This window comes from Phyllostomus discolor, chromosome 1 (genome assembly GCF_004126475.2).
Source record: "Phyllostomus discolor isolate MPI-MPIP mPhyDis1 chromosome 1, mPhyDis1.pri.v3, whole genome shotgun sequence".
Taxonomy (NCBI): domain Eukaryota; kingdom Metazoa; phylum Chordata; class Mammalia; order Chiroptera; family Phyllostomidae; genus Phyllostomus; species Phyllostomus discolor.
The window spans coordinates 146,066,429-146,089,066 of record NC_040903.2 but is presented as its reverse complement, the minus strand read 5'-3'; the positions used below and the strand labels follow the sequence as shown (position 1 = coordinate 146,089,066).

Here is a 22,638-nt window from a genome sequence, read left to right as displayed (position 1 = left end):
CCACAGAAATGGAGATCACATGGAGGGTTAGCAACAGGGGAGTGGGAGGAGGAGAGAGGGGGAAAAGGTACAGAGAATAAGTAGCATAGATTGTAGGTTGAAAATAGGTAGGGGGAGGGTAAGAATAGTATGGGAAATGTAGAAGCTAAAGAACTTACAAGTATGACACATGGACATGACTAAAGGGGGGGATGTGGGTGGGAGAGGGTGTACAGGGTGCAGGGGAGTGAATGGGGAAATGGGACAACTGTAATAGCATAATCAATAAAATATATTTTAAAAAATGTCCTCAGACAAGGATAAAAAAAAATTAGTTCTTTGCCCTGGCTTTTTTGACTTGGTTGGTTAGAGCTAAATTCTGAAAACTGAAAGGTTGCAGGGTTCAATTACCAGTCGGGGCACATGCCTAGGTTGCAAGTTCAATTCCCCAGTTGGGGAAAGGAGGAGAAAGAATCCAATGCATACATCTCTCCTCTCTGCCCCTCCCTTCACTCTCTCTAAAAATTAATAAGCATTGTCCTTAGGTGATGATAAAAAAAATTAGGTCTTTGTCTTAAATTAGCACTTTCCTCTCAATAGTTCAGCAAAATACATCAAAAGGAAAGCAGCCCTGACCAGTGTGTGGCCCAATTGGTTGGGCACTGTCCACAAAGTCGCTGGTTCAATTCCGGGTCAGGCTACACACCTGGGGTGCACGTTTGGTCCCTGGACAGGATGCATACAAGAAGCAACCAACTGATGTTTCTCTCCCTCTTTTTTCCTTTCTGTCCCCTTTCTAAAATAAATAAAATTTAAAAAAAGGGGGGGGGGAGCAAACATGGCAATTTAGGTGGAAGGTACATAGAAATTCATTATACTGTTTTCTATGTTTAGATAATTTTCTTTAGTTGGGGAAAAGGAAAAATGGTCATAACTGTTATAGTCACAGCCACAACTTGAACTACAAGATTATTTTTCAAATATGACTCTTTCCAGCTATCATTTATCACCAAGAAATTATAAATTATCACATTTTACCGGGTACTGCATATGATTTGCCAAAGAGCACAGAACATTCAAAATACACATATTTCAACATGGCATTTATTCCCAATTAGTAGCTTAAGTGTCATCACCATTTATCCAGTCTGCCTGTTTGGAATTACTTAATTGTACCTGTAATTTGGAAAAGTCATTAGTTCAAATTTTGTTTTTTTAAAAAAGATTTTAGTTATTTATTTTTTAGGGAGGGAAGGTAGGGAGAAAGAGAGAGAGAGAGAGAGAGAGAGAGAGAGAGAGAGAGAAATCAATGTGCAGTTGCTGGGGGCCGTGGCCTGCAACCCAGGCATGTGCCCTGCCTGGGGATTGAACCTGCGATGCTTTGGTTCGCAGCCCACGCTCAATCCACTGAGCTACACCAGCCAGGGCTATAAAATTGTCTTTTTATATTGTACAGTATTATTTCAAATTTACACAAAATGTGGCTACAGTCTGATCCTCAAAATCCCCTCACTCAAACATCAAAAACATTCTTGCCAGGAAGTCCACCAAAATTTTGTAATTCCTAAGTAACCAATAAAAAGGAGCAAAGTGGCATAGACCAGCGCTTCCCTTTAAAATGTGCCCATAATAATTCCAGGATGAAGAATGAAATTCTGTATTTCTGTGAAACTTCCAGGTGGTGATGGTGATGATGATGATGATGGACCACAAACCATACTCTGAGTAGCAAAATTCAACAATACTTATTCACAACACATCCACTTCCTTAACATCTTGTAGAAAGCTTCAATTATATCAGTAAACTCCTTTAAGCTGAGTATTCAGCTCCAACAATGTATACTTTTCCAGTCTACCATGGTGCTTTGGAGACATGTTCAGAAAAATCAGAATTTTTTCATATATTACTAATGTAATATTATGCTTTCTTGCTGTGTGACACCCAAATGGGATTGGGGAGGCACCCAACTATCAAATCAAGCATTTACATTAACATTTCCATAACAGATATGCAGAGCCACTAAAATGTAAACAATCTCACATCAACTGAGGTCAGGTTTGGTCTCCCCATCTATTAAACTAATGAAAAACTTTGTTGCCATATATTTTTAAATTTCATAATTGTGAATAAAAGGTTTTGGACCAGTGCCCTCACTGGTGTGGCTCAGTGGCCTGCAAATCAAGGGGTCACTGGTTTGGTCCCCAGTTGGGGCACATACCTACGTTGTGGGCCGGGTCCCAGGTGGGGGGTGCATGAGAGGCAACCACATATTGATGTTTTTCCCTCTTTTCCTCCCTTCCCCTCTCTCTAAAAGTAAATAAATCTTTAAAGGAAACAAATACATTTTGGACCAGAACAACAAAAAATTCTATAAGGAGCTCTGACAAGTTTGTCCTAGTTGGTTGGGCACTGTCCTACAAAGCCAAAGATCTCCAGTTTGATTCCTAGTCAGGGCACATGCCTGGGTTGCAGGTTTCATATCTGGTCAGGGAGCATGAGAGGCAACCAATCAATGTTTCTCCATGTCTTTTCTAGTTCCCTTTCCCTCTCTCTAAAAAAGTAAATTCTTTAAAAGAAATGTTTTACAAGTAATTTTAAAAAGTAAATCCAGCCCTGATTAGTGTGGCTCAGTGAGATGGGCATTGTATCACAAACCAAAAGGTCACTGGTTCAATTCCTAGTCAGGGCACATGCGCCAAAGTGTGTGGCAGGCCCAACAGGAGGCCTGTGAGAGGCAGCTGATCAATGTCCTCTCTCCCCCTCTCCCCTGCGCTCCCTGACAGCTCTAAAAAGAAAAATAAATAAATAAAAAGTAAATCTAACTTAAATTACTGTATTTTTTCCATCACTCAGACCTAAGCAGCCAAAACATATAATTATACTCTGAACTCGTATAGTTAATAGTAAAATGCATATATAGCAGAATTCTATCTTTTGTTATCCTGAACTTGTTTTTTATCTACCAATATGAAGACAACAGTGCCAGAATTCTCTCGCTTTTTAAAAACTGAATTTAGAAGAAACAATTTTCTGTTCTACTTATTTATTCATTCATTGATTGCTTCTTGGATGTGTGCCCTGCCTGGAGATTAAACCCTCAACCATGGCATATCAAACAATACTCTAACTGAGCTACCTGGTCAGGGATTCTTTCTCAATTATTTAAAAACTTATCTCTAGTAAACAAAACTCCCCAAATTCCAGAAAGGACTAAGTAAAAAACATGTAAGCAAAAAACCATCATTATCCATATTACCACTCCTGTTGAAATAAAACAATTAGGAATGCCATACTCAGTCCTCAAAATAATACCTTAGGCTTACAATATATTTATTAAAAGTTGGGGGGTTTTCTGGTGTGAAATGATGATTGTGGTTATGTTTTTAAAGTCCTTACCTTTTAAAAATACATACTGAAATACTGATGAAATATATGAAGGATTTACCTCAAAATATGAGGGGTAGATGCCAAGTATAGATGAAACGAGATTACTGAGGGCTTGTTAAAGAATGAAAAATTCTCTTTTATGTTTGGAAATTTTTCACAATATAAACAAGATAGCAGCAAACATATGCACACACATATCTGAGAATAAAAATTGAATGTGAATCTCAAACTACACACAGAAATATACTCAACCTGGTAACAATTTTTCACTTCGCGTATCTGTTACCTATAAAACATTCTTATACTTCAATTTGTACTTATCAAACACTACTGACACCGAAATTCAGTGTCTAACCCTGTAAATATAAGCAAAAGATCCAGATAATTCACAAAAGTAGAAATTAATTATTAGTAGTCAATGCCCTGGCTGTACGGCTCAGTTGGTCATCAGAGCGCCACACCATAAACCAAAGGGTCATAGGTTTTATTCCCCGTCAGGGCATGTACGAGAGACAACCAATGTTTCTCTTACACCAGTGTTTCTCCCTCCTCTCTCCCTCTCCTTTACCCTCTCTCTAAACTCAATAAGCATGTCCTAGGGTGAGGATAAAAAATAAAAAATAAAGTGTATTCCCCTCAACTTGAAAAAGTATGTATTAGTAGTCACATTGCCAGTAAATGGATAAACTTATTACCTTTTCAGAAAGCAACCTAGACTGAAAAGTTTTTAGAACATGCATGCCCTTGAACAATTATTTCTGGATTACAAAATAATAGCATTTAGAAAATTTCAGTTTAAGACTATACAACTGTTTATGAAACTGTTTATAAAAGGGAAATATTGTGGGAAACCATAAGGACTCAACAATAGACTTTTAGTTAAGTAAAATACTGTACTACAAGTAGGCAACATGGTACACTATGTATGCACATGTAGCTATTAAAATTTTAAGAGATCTTAGGTTAATATTATGTCTATGTTAAGTAAAAAAACGCTACTTTGTATGACATGGCTTTTTTAAAAAGTCTATAAATGCAAAAACCCCAAACTTTTACTTTTGGCTGGTTGAAATATGTCCCTTTTATGGGGCTGGTTTGCATTTTCTAAATGTTATATGAACATGCATGCTTGCTTAATTTAAAGGTAAAATAAAGGTGGAGTACTTTCTTTTAAAACCTCGTATCATTTTAAGTCAGTTGATCAGTCTTCCTCTTATAAAACTACAACTTAAAGCACAAATAAATACATAATTCTAATTTAAGAAGCCAACACACTTTCAAGGAAAATGGGAACATTTTTCTTTGGAAGGCACACTTTCCTACCCTGATTTTAGCCATAAAGTTTTTAAAGTTAATACCAAAATAAAAAAATACATGAAGATGACTATGCTTAAAGGATTAATACAAAGAATGATAGTGCACTATGAATATTGTATCATTTGCAGAATACAGAATTTTACTAAGGGGACTAGAAAAATTCCATTTAACATGTACTCCACTAACCTATTCCTAAATTTTATTCTAAACTAGTCAGAAAAGCCAAAGACTGATTCCATTAACTCCCAGAGCTACAGTATTTCATTTCTAAAATCAAATCAAAAGTCATAAGTTAATCTAAATGGGAAAAAGGAAGAATATTTCAGACTGGTGAAATTGGAAATCATATTAGGTAGGAAGAAAGAAGTCAGATGTCCTTCTAATTTGTTATGGCTATCTCTTAGAAACAGCTATACATTCTCACTGGCAAATGTAATTTTTAAAAAAAGATAAAAGTTCATCCAGATTTTGATTACAGCCCCATCACACATAACACAGTAGCCTATGCCCTCAAATGTTAACTCATTTCATCACAGCCAAACCTCGTTTAAGGCTATTTTTAAATTACCAAAACTGCTATTAACTTCTGCCCTATGACAGAGCCTGCAGTTATACTATTTATACCCAGAATACTAAAAGAATTGAAATATTTCTACAAATTTTTAAATTAGAAGCAAAATAACACTGTGTTGCTCATTGTATCAGTCTTTAAGCACACAGAGCAAGTTTCCTTCCACCTTCCTAAGTCCTTTCCCTTGCCCAGAGGTAATCAATGTTGCTTCCCATTTTTACACAGTAGAAAATAAAGTTCTGTAAGAGGTGATCTAGTAAAAGAGCTAGTATAGCCCTGGCTGGTTTGGCTCAGTGGATTGAAAGCAGGCCTGGAAAATCAAATGGTTGTTGGGTTAGATTCCCAGTCGGGGTACATGCCTGGGTTGCAGGCCAATGTTTGTCTCCCTCTCTTTCTCCCTCCTTACCCGTCTCTCTAAATAAACAAACAAAATCTTAAAAAGAAAAAAAAAAAAGAAAAAGTGCTAGTGTGTTTGGGGACAGGGGCAAGCTTGAAACACTACGAGGGAAAATATCACGCATAGCTTTTAAGTACTTAAAATTGGAGAACCTTTATGAATGTCTGGGGGAAGAAAATCCCAAGGAAAGGCTTTGAGATAAGAACATCTAGTGTGTTCAAGACACAGCAAAAGGCCATGTGACTGGAGCAAAAAGTACTATTAGTAAGGGAGGAGGGGCACAAGGGATCACATAGGGTGTCTTGATAATCACAATAAAAATTTTGACTGTAAGGCTGAAATAAGCAGCTATTACATGAGTTCCAAGCAGAAACTCTTTCAGGTAATACATCTGGCAAGTAATACCTTTTCCCGTTTTTCCCCCCAAGCACAGCTGACATTCAATATTGTATTAGTTTCAGGTATACAACAGTGATTAGACATTTACATAACTTCAAGCATTCCATTCTAACAGGATTGATCTACACTGGTGGGGAGGGGCAAAAGAAACAAATCTATTGCAACAATGCACAAGACAATGGTGGCTTGAAAATGGAACAAGCAATGGCAGTCTAGGTGGTGAATTCGTTGTATTTTAAAAGCTGACAAGATTTTCTACAAGGCCAAAGATGAGGCATTGGACAAAAAAAAAAGTCAAGGCTAACCAAAGTCTGGCCTAAATGTCATGAAAACTGCAGTTTCATGAACTGAAGTGGGTAACAACACAGAGGCAATTGGTCTGAAGGAAGAGCAGGAGTCCCAGTTTTGGACTTTTAAGTTAATATACTTATGGATAAGTAACTGGATAAGTCTATGCGTTATTCAAAATAGAAACCCAAGCTGGTGATAAAACGGATGGATCGTCAGCTTACGGATGGTATGTAAAATCATGTGACTGAATGAAATGACCCAAGGAGTGTGAACAGAAAAGGGAAGTGGAAGTACTGAACCACAGAAGGAACTCCAAGTGGGAGACGAAAAACCTGAAGGTAAAAAATATTTCAAGGCCCTGGCTGGCGTAGCTCAGTGGATTGAGTGCGGGCTGGGAACCAAAGTGTCCCAGGTTCGATTCCCAGCCAGGGTACATGCCTGGGTTGCAGGCCATAACCCCCAGCAACCGCACATTGATGTTTCTCTCTCTCTCTCTCTCTCTCTCCCCCCCCTCCCTCCCTTCCCTCTCTAAAAAATAAATAAATAAAATATTAAAAAATATATATATATTTCAGGGAGAAAAGTGACTTGACTAGTCAAGTCACACCAACAGGTCAAGAGTGATGAGGATTAAAAAATGACCAGTGGATTTAGCAACATCCCTCTGGGGTTGTTGCAAAAACCCATAAATACAATTAACTAAAGAAATGTTTAGATACATTTACTTCTCTAAAAGAATGCTGTCAAATCCAAAAATTCTATAAAATTATACCACAAAGCTACATCCACCTAGCCTCAATAATTTATCACCTCTGTCACTTCTTCATGCTATCAATATTTAGTTTAAAACCCTTTAAAGATTTTTTAAAAGTCCAAAGCAGTTTCTTTTGGGGGGGTACTAAATACTTCATATGTAAACTAGTCAATCAAGTATGATTAAAAGTTGAAATCTCCAGGCTTAACTGTCTGGACTGAACCCATGCTTTACCATTTATTATGTAATCATTTAAATTCTGCACTTCAACATTCACATCTCCAGAATGTGAATATTATTTACATAAGGTTATGCAGATTAAGTGAACACATCATAAAATGTCCAGATTATTACATCCAAAAGAAAGGATTTCAAGTTCTACCCCATTTTTCCTTTCTATTGGGAAACAATTATATCATACCCGATCCAACAGTTAAGAGCAGGGGTGTCAAACTCATTTTCACAGGGGGGCCACAACAGCCTCACAGCTGCCTTCAAAGGGCCGAAATAATAGACTGTTTAAGTGTAACTACTCAACTAGGGGCAAGAGGCTCTACATTTGGCCCTTTGAAGGCAACCATGAGGCTGATGTGGCCCTCGGTGAAAATGAATTTGACACCCAACAGAGAAACAACCAATAATAAGAAACAGCCTGACCAACCTATCCTCTTCAAATAAATTATGTTCCCTAATTAATACAGACAAAGAAAACTCATTTGAAAAATAAGGGCAAGTAACCTCAGGCCTAGGATCACTACTTTCAAGCGATCAACTACTCCAGTAGGTCTTGTAACTTATTGTAATACTTGTACTTTGTCCTTATTACTAACAATCTCCAGAAAACAGCCAGAAGCAAATTCCAAAGGTATCAGATCTCTCCATTATCCCAAGTCCTTCAACAGATAACCTAGATCTTAAACAGGACCTGATTAGGACCTGTACACTATGCCTGGTATTATCCTATGCATTTTTAGCAACTATTCTCCAGCAGTGTTTCTTGCTGTGAGGCTTGTTTCTCTCATTATATGCATTCAGATATGGTAATCCATTTACAGATCTCAATTTCTCCATCAGTTCCATTAGGGTCTCTTCACTGGTGGAAAACTCACACCTCCACATTGTAAATCTGATCCCCCTACCATCATTTCACCCTGTCCTTCCACTTCATGGAACTACCCGTATTTTGCCAGGTACAATGCGCACTTTTTGCCCAATTTTTTGAGGAAAAAATAAGGAAGCACACTATACATGGGTACAATAATCCCATGTATAATGTGTACGAAAATGTGGGTGTGTGTTATGCACAGGTGAGTGGTTATACATGGCAAAATACAGTAGATTATGAAAGTGTTATTTCACTATTTCTCTCCTCAATGGTCTGTAATACCAAAGAGGGCAGGGGACAGTATGTTTTGGTCATCTCTACATGCCTAATGATTTTCAGAATAAGCACTCACATGTTTAATGAATGTAACATCTCTACTTGAGTGTCCATGAACATCTCAAAGATCACTGTTTAAACAGCTTTCTCCTACTCTTAACCCTAACCCTTTTGTTTACCTAACAACTATCCTCATCCCAGAAGCTGCAACGCTGGCCATCAAGCCAAATCCCCCACTCTTCAAGCCAAATCCCCCACTCTTCGTATCACACCCACCACAGATCCTCCTGAAGTTACTCATCCTCTCTAATCCAAATACCACTGCTTTTGGGATCATTGTTCTTCCTTGTAGTTTAGTATCTTCCTCATTTATCACCTACTTCAAATCTTACTCTTCCTCTAAGCCATTTCCACACCAAAATATCTAATGTCATTCCCCAGTTTAGAATCTTTCAATAGCTGACCACTGGTTCCTGGATAAAATAGAAACTCCTTGGCACAACATTAAAACATTTATAATCTGGCCGTCTCTAAAACTCATTTTAGCTCCCTTTCTCTTAGTGTTTCCTGACCTCTTAATAATTAGGCACCCATTTTTGCATGTTTCTATAGGTTCTGTATTTACCTCCAATCATATGACAAATCTCACTCATTTGTCTCCCTCCCTAGGACCGAGTCTGAGACTATTACGCCTTTTGTTTCTCCAAAACCAGAATAATATGACCCATAAAGTAATGCATTGGTAGAATTAGGAAGGACTAAATTAAACTAAACCTATAGTGAACAGCAGCCACAAAATAACAGAGAACGGCTTAACAGATTTCATAGAATAGAGAGTATTAATAAAACTTGGTCCTAATAAAAGATAAATTTCCATTCCTTTTCCAGATAACCTCAGGAAATTTTACCTAACCTTTTTCCTCCATTCTGTCTCCCTTTAAGGCTGCCTTCAGTGTTCACTTTAACTAGATTTTACCATTTCAGTACAAGTAAGGGGAGTACGTGATTCTAGTACCACAGCACTGATGTGCCTTTAAAAATCATTCTGCCCCAGCTCAAAATCTATTAGAGATATCAAAATATTCCACTGTTGTCAGTAAAATACTATAGGTTACAAAAATTCTTAACTCTGGCTATCCACATTCTTACTAATCTCTACAATACTCCTGTGAATAGACCAAATTCACTCCTTCCTATCACCCTCAGGAACACACTTTATTGCCCATTATCTAGCTAGGCCACAAGTCATTACTGCAAGAGGTCAACTCTAGATCTTCCTAGATTTGTATACAAAGATTAAAGGGATTTCCCTGCTTTGTGAGGTTAAAAAGCCTTCCTATCCTTTTCTTTTTTAAAAACCTTCCAGTGAGACAACATTTTAATATTACAGCAAGCTTGTGGTTTGATTCCTGTTAAATTTTAATAAGTAGTCTCAATAGAATACAATCCAAAATTGTTGTCACAAACCCAAGAAATACTCTAAATGACAGAAAATTTTTATTAATTTGCAACAGTAAGACAGTGGTTCAGTAAAGAACCACTTTGTTGCTAATCATTAAAACAAGCCATTTCATTAAGTATATGTAAACGTGCAGCTGCTTTTTTCAATTATCAAAAATTCTCAGTCAGCCCAAGTTACCTAGATACTCCTAATTCCATTAGTTTACAAAAAAACTGTAGTGGCCTCCCTTGGAAACATGTCTGAGATACTCGCAAACACACGAAGGGATTAACCCTAAAATTCCCAGAAGCTATCACCTACACCTCAACTAAACTTACACTGGTGTTATTTCCCAGTCTTCACAATGAAACCAGTGGACCTCACACCTCTTACCATCACCCAGGAAGGGTGTGCATCTGTTCCGAAGGCCCCCCTGGCTCCAGGTCATCCTGGCTGCTGCTGCTCCAGGCTGGGCATCCATGTTGCTGCAGCTTGTGGTTTGTGAAGGGGTAGTGTACAGGAAAATCAGGATGGGATTTCAAGGGAAACAGGAGGAAGATGGCTTTCTGGGAAAATGCCATCACCTTCATAGGTGTTAAGTAGTACCACACACATTTTATTGAAGCACAGTTTAAAAATTTAACAAATGAAAGATTAAAAATAAAAAACAAAAATAAAAAAATTAAAAATACAGACGTCCAGAGATGCTCTAAAACAGTTAAGTTAAAGATCAGGAAAAATAAGATCACAGACTTAAACAGCCAGTAAAATTCTTTCGAGCGTGAGGAAGGGGATGAGGGCAAGGGTGGGGTTGGGAGAGAAAAGGTTTATGTGATCAATCCACTTAAAAATGCTAATGCCATCACTTTCTCTCCCAAGATGCAAAACTCCAAAGTCATTTAGGAGGCCGGAGAAATTCTTATGAACATTCAGAAAAACTGGATTTTAATCGGGTTAAAAATCATCAGTCATTATCATCACCATCATCACCATCATAAGTATAATAATAATAAATAATAGTAACTAGTAACAACAATAAAAAGGAAATCAGCGGAAAGTCAGGAAAAATGTTAAAAAAAAATTGGAATAACTTACTGTAGCTGAAGATCAAAAAAATCTCACTGTAAAAAAACAAAAATAAAAATAGCCCAGATTAGAAAAACGGGAGGTGCAAAAATGTCAAGTCAGTAAAGTTCATTTCTTTTCTCTTTCCAAAAGCAGTTTCCACAAAAACCGCAAGGGTAAAGTTCTCAGTAGCAGACAAGCAAAGCCCTTTCCACATCATCAATCAATCTTAAAAATACACGAGGAAGTAGAGAGGTCAGTTTATGAGAGGCTAAAAGACTCCTCCTCTAACCCAACTGCTGCAGAAAAATAGAAATAGAAATTTTAAAAATTACATCTTAAATCCAAGTCCCGTTTTTGGAAACAATTAAAAAAAAACACCTGTAAATTTGCCGTAGTGCACACCAAGTTGCATCATTATGTTTAAAATGGATTTTTGTCTTTTTTAATAAAATCAGTTTGGAATGGGAATGTGTGTGTTCTGGAAGGGTGGGATAGGGAGGTTAAAAATCAAAGCTGAGCTCCAGTGAGTAGGGATGGGGTTCGCCTTGCTGCCCTGTGAAAGGAGAAGGGACAGATTGAGTCAGAGTTCCTCAGAAATGTTGTGCCCTAAACCCCAAGACAGAAACATCTGTCCACTGACTGCATCTAACACATTTTGGTAAAGCATGACATTCACTGGGATGGGGAGAGCCTCTATAGAATCACTTCTACCAGGGACTGTCTCCACAATTCTCCAAAATCAGTAAGCAGGTAACTAAAATTAAAATATGCACATGTATTCCCTTAAGGGTCTCATATAAGGTCTTAGTTCAAACATTCATCTTGATCCGAGTTTGGGCAAGGGAAATATAGAAAAACCAGGCCAACAGAAATAAAGAAGTGAGCTTATCAAGATTAGTGAAGGTAAGCAAATTCACAGGTTTTTTTAAGTCCATGTAGTTTTCCCTACAATACAGACCGAAGGAAAATGTCCTACCATGAAGATGCATAAGATACCATCTAGTCTCAAATCCAATCAGTGAACAAATCACAACACCTGATAGGCTCTACAGTAACAAGATACTTTAAACAAGGAGCACAATATCCCACTCACTGAACGAAAAACCAGAGATGAAGGGGGAAAAAAACTTTATGGCTACTAAATATTTAATGTCATAAAACATTTGAAAAATAAATTATGCTCCTTAAGAAATTTCTTGTTTCTGTGGTACCACTATTATAGACTAGTATATGTAGCTAATTCCAAGAATGAATTATAAGACAACATTCATGACAGACTGGCTGTGTCATCAGTGAAAACAAGATTTACATACAGTGAGATTGTAGGTCTTTGAGTAAATAAGAATGAACTACTTGCACTTACATTTCAATATTCAGCCATGAGGTTTTATCCTCATCTCCAAATGTCAGTAAACTAAAAAATTTTAAGCTGAGACCTGACTAGTATGGCTCAGTTGGTTGGGTGTTGTCCCACAAAGTGAAATGTCACTGGTTTGATTCCCAGTCAGGGCATGTGCCTAGGCTGTGGGTTTGGTCCTTAGTCAGGGAATGATCCCTGTACAGGCTGTGTACAAGAGGAAAAAGATCATCAATGTTTCTCTCCCTTTCTCCTTCCCTTCTCTAAAAATAAATAAAAATTTTTTAAAAATTTAATTACAGCAATGGGAATAGATACTTTAAGTCTAAAATTCTAACTGTAAATTTTTTTAAAGCAGACCAGTTTAGGCCTAACATGTAAGTTACTTTTACACTTGGATTGATGTGTTAAGTTGGAAATGTACAAACTATAGAAAAAGTTGTAGAAAAATGGACACCCTTTTGAATGTTAACTCCTTCAAGTCAGTGTTTGGAATGTCTAGTCAATGGCCTTTCTTGGAGTCATAGCCTGAACCAGGTACTTAATATTTTCATAATATGTAAACTCACTCTGTGGCTCATCTACAAATTCTTTGCACATGCATCACAAGACATAAACTTAAAAAGCAGTTAATATTAAAAAATTTTGACATCTTTCAAAGTCAAGAACTTGTCTCCCAAGATGTTACGATAAATTGATGAGCTACCACTCATTACAAAAACAAAACAAAACAAACAAAAAAACCAACACCCAACTACTTGCCCTGGCTGGAAAGCTCAGTTGTTTGGAGCATCATGCCTTATACCTACAGGCTGCAGGTATGGTTCGCGGTCAGGGCACACACCTAGCTTTTGGGTTAGATCCCTGGGGTGCATATGGGAGGCAACCAATTGATATTTCTCTCTCCCCCTTCCTGTCTCTCTAATAATAAATTAAAAGCGTATCCTTGGGCGAGATTGGAAAAAACAAACTACTTTAGCTCATAATTCCAATGCTTGTAAATAACCATATACCTAAGTTATAGTTATATTGTACTTTGACAATCCTCTGGGAGGTCTGAATCCCTTCTAAAGGGGTATTCTCAAAAGGAGGTCTGCCAACTAGTATCACATGGCACTTATTAGAAATGCAAATTCTCAGGGCCCACTCCAGACTGACTTAATTAGAAACTCTGGGGCTAAAGAGCCCAGAATATTTTAACTAGTCCTCTTGCTGATTCTGATGTCAGTGCATATTTAAGACCTGCGAAGACTTTAACAAGGAACTTCTATTAACCTAAAGACTAATTCTTTATAAACAAAGTGCCTTATTCTTCCAGTGTACTGACAGCAGGGTTGGGCACCAAGGCTTTGTATGTGTTCCTGATATTATTCACATAAATCCAGGAAAATTATAACCTATCATGGTAAATACACCAATAGTAATCCTTTTCCCCTTTATATAACCCCCAAATTTCCAGTATCTAAAAGAACACATGCAGTCATGCATCTAGTAGTTCTGGTTCTCACCAATCCAATTCTCTAGCAAATTTAATTATGTACAAAACCATAATCTTCCCTGATCCCAATGAGAATGAATGCATATACATATTACATATGACCAAATACTTATAAAGTTGTCCCAAAGACAACTACTAATAAAATTAAAGACTGAAATAATTTTATTAAAGGCAGTTATTAATGACATACAAAAACTGCCTTGATAGCAAAATTATTTCATATCATTTCCAGCCTTCTGGCAACAAATGAGCTATAGAAACCAGAAATTAAAAAAGAAATTGCTTAAATTTCTATTTTAATCTCTTACACCTATAACTCATTTGTGTCAGGTACATCTATCTATCTCTGAAATCCAAAAAGTTTAACTCATTTGCCTGACAGATAATCAGCAGGGGAGGAATAAAATTCAGTTATCTTAACTCCTAGCTCAAGATTCCTTCAACTGTTATATTCCCCAGTTAACATCTCACAATTTCACCAGCTAAAATAATCTTTATGATTAGAATAATCGTAATTATTTTGGAATTTATTACTTGTTACTAACAGTAATTCCATCCACAACAAGGTTGCATGCTATCTGAAACCCTCTGGAGACCTAATTACAAATATAAGCTAGGTTTGAATTCTCTACAGAAGGAATAGGAAACACCACCAAGCATTCCCGTGGCATCAGAAAGGTCAGAAGACCTGTAATTTAGTCATCCTTCTTAAACCCTTCCTCTAGGTCCAACATGTAAATGTTGCTAATGCACACCTACTTGAAAACACCTAGAATTGTTTCAGATATTAAGTCTGTGGCCATATCATTCCAGGTGGACATTAACTCAAAGGAATTGTTACCTTGGTACATGTTGATATAACACCTCAAGCAAGGCAAGTAAAGTACCCATCAATTAATTTCAACTCACCAGTAACTGCTCTTAAATATTAATTCCTGACAATACTCTTTATTTGTAACATTACTTTTATTAGGTAAACAATTACCTAAATTAAGCAATTACCACCCTTATCTCATTTCTAACAATTCTTCAGTAATAAACTTTAGTTTTAAGCCCATGTAATAATATACACGTTGAGGTTTAAGGAAATGCTTTTGATCCCTATTACATTATCTAGAAAAAGAGCACTTTTAGTTCTCATCAAGTTAAGTTTAAGGGGTGAATTTACTTTGCAGTATTGATTTACACTTGTTAATAACATTATTTGTGAAACTAAGACATGAAAATTAGAATCAACTCAATCTTACCCAATGATTTTTTAAAAAATGATTTCTTGTACAAGGGAATGTGATACTTAGTAACCTCTGTGATTTTGATAAACTTAGCAAAAAGTAGGCACTATGATACTTGCTTAATTGAAAGTACAGTTATGAATCTTGCCAATTTAGGTAGTTTGGAAAATTAATGCCAAAATATCCTGAAAATCAAACTTTAAGCTTATCATCTTAGGACCTTATACTAATAAATATAATTCTCGTTAAACATTTTTCCCAAATGCAGTTTGGAAATTTCCAGTCACTGCCAGTGGTTGCTGTAATCAACTTCTTGTAAGGATTCAAATACAGTACTTTCAGTGCCTAGTATTCCAATAGCTGAGTAAAACTACTAACGTAGTGGTCACAGTCCTTACTAGTTCTGCTCCTGATTTAATACGACCTTGGCAACCAACAACCTTATGCCTTATTTTCTGTCTTAGAAAGATAGTAATACCCACCTCAAGCAAAGTTCCACTAACTTATGTTTCAAGTGATTTGTAACCTGCAGATAAAAAGTCAGCTTTAATTATTACTGTTAATATAGAAATGAGATTACAATCTTTTGAAAAAACAGTTAAAAACAACTTGGAGCCCATCATTTTCTCAGAGGGAGAAGTAAAATAAAGATTCATCAGTAAAATACCTAAATCTATTGTTATATTATTCTTATGCCCTGCGGTACGCTCTAGAATTTAGAGGCTTGCGGTGCAACGTCTACTTGGTAATTTTCTTTCCCCAAACCCCGCCCAATTTTTAAATTGGCATCAGCCCTATATGAATTTCAACTGCATTAACCAGTCTCGATCTTCCCTTTCGTGATCTCTCTCGAGTCCTCATGGCCGTAGAACACGAAAGGGAAGCAGCCGTTAACACAGAAAACGAAAAAAAAGGCATTTCCCCTGCTGGTGGTGGCCTAGAGCACACTACGTTAACTCTACACAAGGGACGAGGCCTACAAAACTGTCTTCCGCATAAGACCTAATCCCCTACTGCAAAATAGAATAAATGGAGGCCTGATAACCGAGGGGAAGGTTCCCTCGTCTTCCTTGAACACCCCCTAGCGCCCCCCCCTTAAGAAATCCAGGCCGTCTCCCCTGCTTCCGTCTTCTCCACTTACCCGGAGGGAGAAGGGAGAAGAGATTCGATTCGGAATCTCCTACTCCCGGGTACTACGTGGAGTAGACGTTTGCTGATGGAGGTCAGAAATGCGGCCACAACTGCTCGGCCTTCGTCTCTTCACAAAATGGCCCCCGAGTCTCCTCTGCCGCCGAGGAGAAGGCCTAATCCCCGCCCCACTACTGGGAATTTTCCTATTGGCTGTACTATTTCTCGCTCCCGCTTCTAATTAGACAATTATGCCGCCCTTCACAATTCTATCCAATCACAACAGTAGTGGGTTAGGCTAAGCAAAAGAATTTCCACATGCGTGAGAAAAACCAGTTTATAACTGGTTATTTTTCCTGTCATTCATCTCTTAAGACATGCTTATTGGCCACTGCACTTGAGGAAGCGCAGGGTAAAAACTCGCCTTTGTATCGCGTACCTCTTCACATCCGGGTATCTGGGAGGTCTGATTGGCGGCTGCGGTATCCTATCTTTGCTCCTTAGAGCGCTGTATAGAAGGACCTCCCAAATCTTAGAATTCCCGCTGCGCGGGGGCTGGGAAGGAGGGTGGGGTTTTTGTAGCTAGCGGACTGGTGAAGATCTGCCTTAGCTTAGGGCCTAGGAGTAAGGAGAGTCACCCAGCGAATCTTCCATCGTTAGGTGTAGATAAAAAGTTTTCTTAGAGCGAGGAGGGAATGGTGAAGACACAGCCATGTGTAGAAAACTAATCAGCCTTGCAGTTTTTCTAACCTCATTTCTTCTCAGTTCTAGACTCCCTCCTGGAAAACTTCACTTGGCCTGTCAAGCCCATCTTAAGACAACCCATATCTCACCCAAACCTACTAATTTCCCTATTCCTCTCCAGTACAAAAAGTAAAGCAAATCTAAAATGCTAGCCTGAAATACCCATCCTCTGGCCCCCTCATCCTATACATGGCAATCAAATTGGCCTACTGTCTCCCCCTTCCCCCACCTCAATCTGTGGACTTGATTTCCTTCATCCTGAAATGGCTTGTCTCCCACCAACTCACTCAGGTCGTCTGTCCCCTGCTAGTCCCTCTGGTTATATTATAGCAGTTGTACAGGCAATGGAATAGGACCAGCTCTACTAGGAATGAGGGAGATTTCTGTGTTGTTAGGGAAAGCAAGGTGCAGAACATTTGATAATGCAAATATACCTGTATACATTTTAAGAGATATAGGTATATGTGCATACAGTTTGATGCATTAGTTTTTAATTAGTTACAAATTCTAGAGAGATTCGCAAGGAAACTAAAAATTATGGTACATTTACACAATGGAATTCTATGCAGCAGAAAGAAAGAAGGAGCTCCTACCCTTTGCAACAGCATGGATGGAGCTGGAAAGCATTATGCTAAAGGAAAAAGCCAGGCGGTGAAAGACAAATACTATATGATCACACCTTTAACAGGAATCTAATTAAAAAAAAAAACAAGCAAAATATAACCAAAGACACTGAAATTGAGAACAGGCCAACAGTGACCAGAGGGGAGTGGGGGAGGGAATTTCAGGGGAAGGGTTTGCAGGAACAAGTCTAAAGGACACATGGACAATTACAAGGTGGGGTGGAAATGGGAGGGAGGTGGGGAAGGCTGGGGGGGTAAGTTGGGATGGGGGTAAAAGGCAGAAAACTGTACTTGAGCAACAATTAAAATAAAAATATAAATTAAAAAAAAGGGCAAAGCAGAAACAGGGTATAATGTCTGGAGTTGATTATCTGATCTTAGAAAAATCAAGGAACAACAAAGTGCTGAGAGTTGTATGGCCCTTGGTGATTAGAGGACTGGATTTCTGGTCAAGCAGAGGAAACTCAGGTTTGCTGAGGGGACACCCTGGCAGGAGCAGCTCCATCTTGAGCCTACAAATTTATTTCAACATACATTTGGGGAGTAAAATGTTTACTTTATTGAGCCCTAAGAAGGAATTTGTCTTGTCGGCCTTCCCTGGATAGCTCAGTTGGTTAGAGCATCATCCCCATATGCCAAGGTTGTGGGTTTGATCACTGGTCAGGGCGCATAACAAGAGTCAATTAATGAATGCAAATAGGAACAAATTAATGTTTCTTTCTCTCTCCCCCTCTTTCCCATTCTCTCTAAAATCAATAAATTTTAAAAAATCAATACAAAACTAAAAAGAAAAAAGGACTCCTTATGGTGGACTGGTCCCAAATTTATAATCAGGGTCTAGCAGCTGTTGTTTGCAGAGGGCCTTTCATGTACTCCACATTGCATTTCAGAGAAAAACCACAAACTGGGCAGTCAAGCCTCTTGCACTGTATTCCTAACCATCTGATCTGACCCTTATAAAGAAGCTCCTGGTATTGTGTTTGAACCAATGAGACTAAAATCTTCTCAATCTAATTGGAACTTCACAGCTATACCCTTATTCACATCAATAAAGACTAATCTGAGCAGACCAGTAATGGCCAATCAGAATGAGCAGTTCTGATCAATTGCAAATAGTGCTATTTGGACCAATCAACCTGTTTGAATTTGGAGGCCTCATTTGCATAGAAATGTATCATTCAGGGACCACAGGCAGGACCTTCATTCTATATAAGCCAGCCTCACCAAGGTCTTTGTGGAGCACACTTTAAACTGTATTTCCCCTTCTTTGGCTGTAATGCAGAAGCTGTAACTCTTGAGCAGCTTCACTTGAATAAAATTCCCCTTCACCACACCCCAAATGTGGGCATCCTGTTGGCATTGGATTGGTGGCAGTGAACTTGGGTAACAGCTTTTTTCAGTTGTATGCATTTCTATACTGTTATTGAGTTTGGTTTTTGTTTTTGTTTTTGTTTTTGTTTTGCCTCATGCCTGTGAGTATTGCTTTAGGCTAAATTAAATAGCAAAAATGAAAAGCATGTAAGAAAAAGTATACTAAAGTGTTAATAATGGTTCTCTCCCCATGGAGAAACTGCGTGTGATTTTTTTTTCCTTGTGTTATTTATTTTCCAAATTGTCAACTTTGAATAAGTAATCAGAGGGAAAATATCCTTAACATGCTTAATGCTCAGCTCAACTGTCACATTGCAGTTTATTTAAAAAGTATTTCATATGCCCTGGCCATTGCAGCTCAGTTGGTTGAAGCCTTGTCCCATAGACTGAAAGGTCAGGGGTTCGAGTCCCAGTCGGGGCTCAAACCTAGGTTGCAGGTTTGATCCTCAGTCAGTCAGTGTGCACTTAATCAGAGGGCATACAATCAATGCCTCTCTCTCACATCGATGTTTGTGTCTCTCACTTTCTTTCTTCCTTTCTCTCTAAAAACAATGAAAAAAATATCCTTGGATGAAGATTAAAAAATAATAGCAATAAGCCCTGGCTGGCGGTAGCTCAGTGGATGGAGTGCGGGCTGGGAACCAAAGTGTCCCAGGTTCGATTCCCAGCCAGGGTACATGCTGGGGTTGCAGGCCATAACCCCCAGCAACCACACATTGATGTTTCTCTCTCTCTCTCTCTCTCTCTCTCTCTCTCCCTCCCTTCCCTCTCTAAAAATAAATAAATAAAATCTTTAAAAAAAGTAATAGCAATAATGTAAGAAAAAAGAAATAAAAAGCTAAAGAAATTTAAAAATTAAAATAATAAATACCAATCCTCTGTGGTTGTTTTTAGTTTTTCACTATTGTCTTATTTTTAAGATTTTATTTATTTGTTTTCAGAGAGAGTAAGAAAAGGACAAAGAGAGGGAGAGAAACATCAATATGTGTTTGCCACTCACGTGCCCCACGTCGGGGATCCAGCCCGCAACCCAGGCATGTTCCCTGACTGGTAATCAAACCAGTGACCCTTTGATTCATAGGCCCACACTCAATCCACTGAGCTACACCAGCCAGGGTTTCACTATTGTCTTATTAAAGAGAAAACCACAGCCATTTCACCAACAACACATACATTTTGTACAACACCTAAGAACACTTTTCTGATTACTAGATGGGGTGTTTCCCAATTAATGAAAACATTCAATAAAACCAATTGGATCTTTAAAAATAAAACAAAATATAATAAAAATAAAATAATAAAATAAAATAGAAAACCACAAAGACCCAAAATGATGTCACTTGTGCTAAAAGCCCATGATACCAAAACTAGAATTAATACTTGATCTAAATGCAATTTCAACCTCTCCAAGAAACATAATCTTACTCATCCAGTATGGACTATCCTGTTGAGGTACCAGTAAAGTAATCTGTCACAGGGTTCTTCTCCATCCCCATAAAAAGAAGAGGCTATCTGCATGATAAAAAGCCTTCTGGGTTTCTTTTCCCAAAGAAAAGATGTCCCAGCTCACATATTATCTGTTCTTTTCTTTTGGTTAATAGCTTCCTTGCCCCAGCCTTTCTCCTATAAAAACTTCCATTTTGTACACCCCTTCCATAAGCCCTTCTAGTTGATAGGTGGGAGGCACTGCCTCATTTGTGAATTGTTTAACAAAGCCAATTAGATATTACTCAGTTGAATTTTGCTTTTTAATCTCAGTGACTTTTAAGTGAAAATGCAAACTCCTATCTGGGAGTATTAAATATTTCTATCAATTGATATTTTGGAAGACAGTGATTTATACAGGGCCTCTATAACTGTACCTATGAATGCTAAAAATTAACTACATGTTATCAGAGTTTCTCTGAAAATTGATATCCTTCAATGAGACAGAAGAAGTGTGAACAATATTAGCATTCATCTCTTTTTCTTAATGACCAGAACTCTGAGCTTAAAAACAAAAGCTTGCCCTGACAGCTGTGGCTCAGTGGGTTGGACATTGCACCCCAAACCAAAAGGTCATAGGTTTGATTCCCAGTTTGGGCACATACCTGGGTTTCAGACCAGGTCCCTGGTTGGGGGGCAACAGATCAATGTTTCTCTCATGTATAAATATGTCCTTCCTTCCCTTCCCTTTTCTTTAAAAATAAATATGTAAAATATTTTTTACAAAGAACTAAAAATTAAACAAACAAAAAAGTCTTTATTTATGAAGCTTAAAAAATTAGAGTGTTTAAAAAAATCTGAATCAGGACATCCATTTAGTGGTTTTGAGGTTGAGTAGTATTTGATTATAAGTATTACTGACCACTTCATATTAATAATAATAAAGATAATGGATAACTTTCATTGAGGACATATCATGTGTTAAGCACTTTTCTAAGTATTTGACATAAATTAGTTTATTTGGTAATTTTATCATCCCCATTTTATTAAAAAAAATTTTATTGTTGTTCAATTAAAGTTGTCCCCATTTTCCCTCATTGCTCTCCCTTGCCCTATCCAGTCCCCCTCCCACATTCAATTCTTCCCTTCTCCACCTCACTGGTCCCCTCCCCATTGTCCTTCTCCATGGGTCCTTTATACATGTTCTTTGACTTGACCCTTCCCCTTCTTTCCCCCGCTCCCTTCTGGTCACTGTCTGTTTGTTCTTTGTTTCTGATCCTCTGGTTCTATTTTGCTTGCTTTTTTGTTTCAATGATTAGGTTACACTTATAGGTGAGATCATAAGGTATTTATTTGTCTTTTACCGCCTGGCTTATTTGACTTAGCACAATGCTCTCCAGTTCCATACATGTTGCCGCAAAACATAGGAGCTCCTTGTTTCTTTCTGCTGTGTAGTATTCCATTGTGTAAATGTACCACAGTTTTTTGATCCACTAATTTACTTAATGGGCACTTAGGCTATTTCCAGTACTTTCCTATTGTAAATAACACTAATATGAACATTGGAGTGCATAGGTTCTTTTGAATTGGTGTTTCGGGATTTTTAGGGTGTAATCCCAGCAGTGGAATTATCGGGTCCAAAGGCAGTTCCATTTTTAGTTTTCTGAGGAAATTCCATACTGTTTTCCACAATGGCTGCACCAGTCTACATTCCCACCAACAGTGCATTAGGGTTCCCTCTTCTCCACAACTTTGCCAGCAGGTGTCGTTTGTTGATTTATTAATAATGGCCATTTTGGCAAGTATGTGGTAATATCTCGTCGTGGTTTTAATTTGCATTTTTCTGATGGCTAGTAATGTTGAGCATTTTTTCATATGTCTATGGGCCCTCTGTATGTCATCCTTGGAGAGGTGCCTATTCAGGTCCTTTGCCCATTTTTTAATTGGGTTTTTTGTCTTCCTGGTGTGGAGTTACAGGAGTTCTTTATATATTTTGAAGATTAAACCCTTGTCTGAGGCATCATTGGCAAATATATTTTCCCATATAGTTGGTTCCCTTTTTATTTTGCTAATGTTTTCTTTATCTGTGCAGAGCTTTTTAATATGATGAAGTCCCATTTATTTATTCTTTTTTTTTATATCCCTTGCTTTAGGGGACACACCAGTGAAAATATTGTTGCATGGAATACCTGGAATTTTACTGCCTATGTTCTCCTCCAGGACTTTTATGGTGTCATGACTTATTTTTTTAATTTTATTTATTTATTTATGTAT

At 37.8% G+C, this 22,638-nt stretch overlaps 1 protein-coding gene across 22 annotated transcripts in view; it reads right to left on the bottom strand.

Moving 5' to 3' along the window:
• Nucleotides 1-16,370, bottom strand: part of HNRNPC (heterogeneous nuclear ribonucleoprotein C) — a 64,281-nt gene extending 47,911 nt beyond the window's left edge. For 3 of the 22 annotated variants that reach the window (XM_036030743.1, XM_036030762.1, XM_036030685.1), the window contains exons 1-4: nucleotides 16,215-16,362; nucleotides 15,556-15,599; nucleotides 11,014-11,539; nucleotides 10,312-10,409 (exon numbers count right to left, since the gene is read on the bottom strand). The gene's annotated coding sequence lies outside the window, so the exon portion shown is untranslated. Of the gene's footprint in view, nucleotides 1-10,311; nucleotides 11,540-15,555; nucleotides 15,600-16,214 lie in introns of those variants that run through there. The other 19 variants (XM_036030693.1, XM_028504267.2, XM_028504260.2 and 16 more) reach the window with 14 other exon arrangements.
• Nucleotides 16,371-22,638: the final 6,268 nt, after the last annotated feature.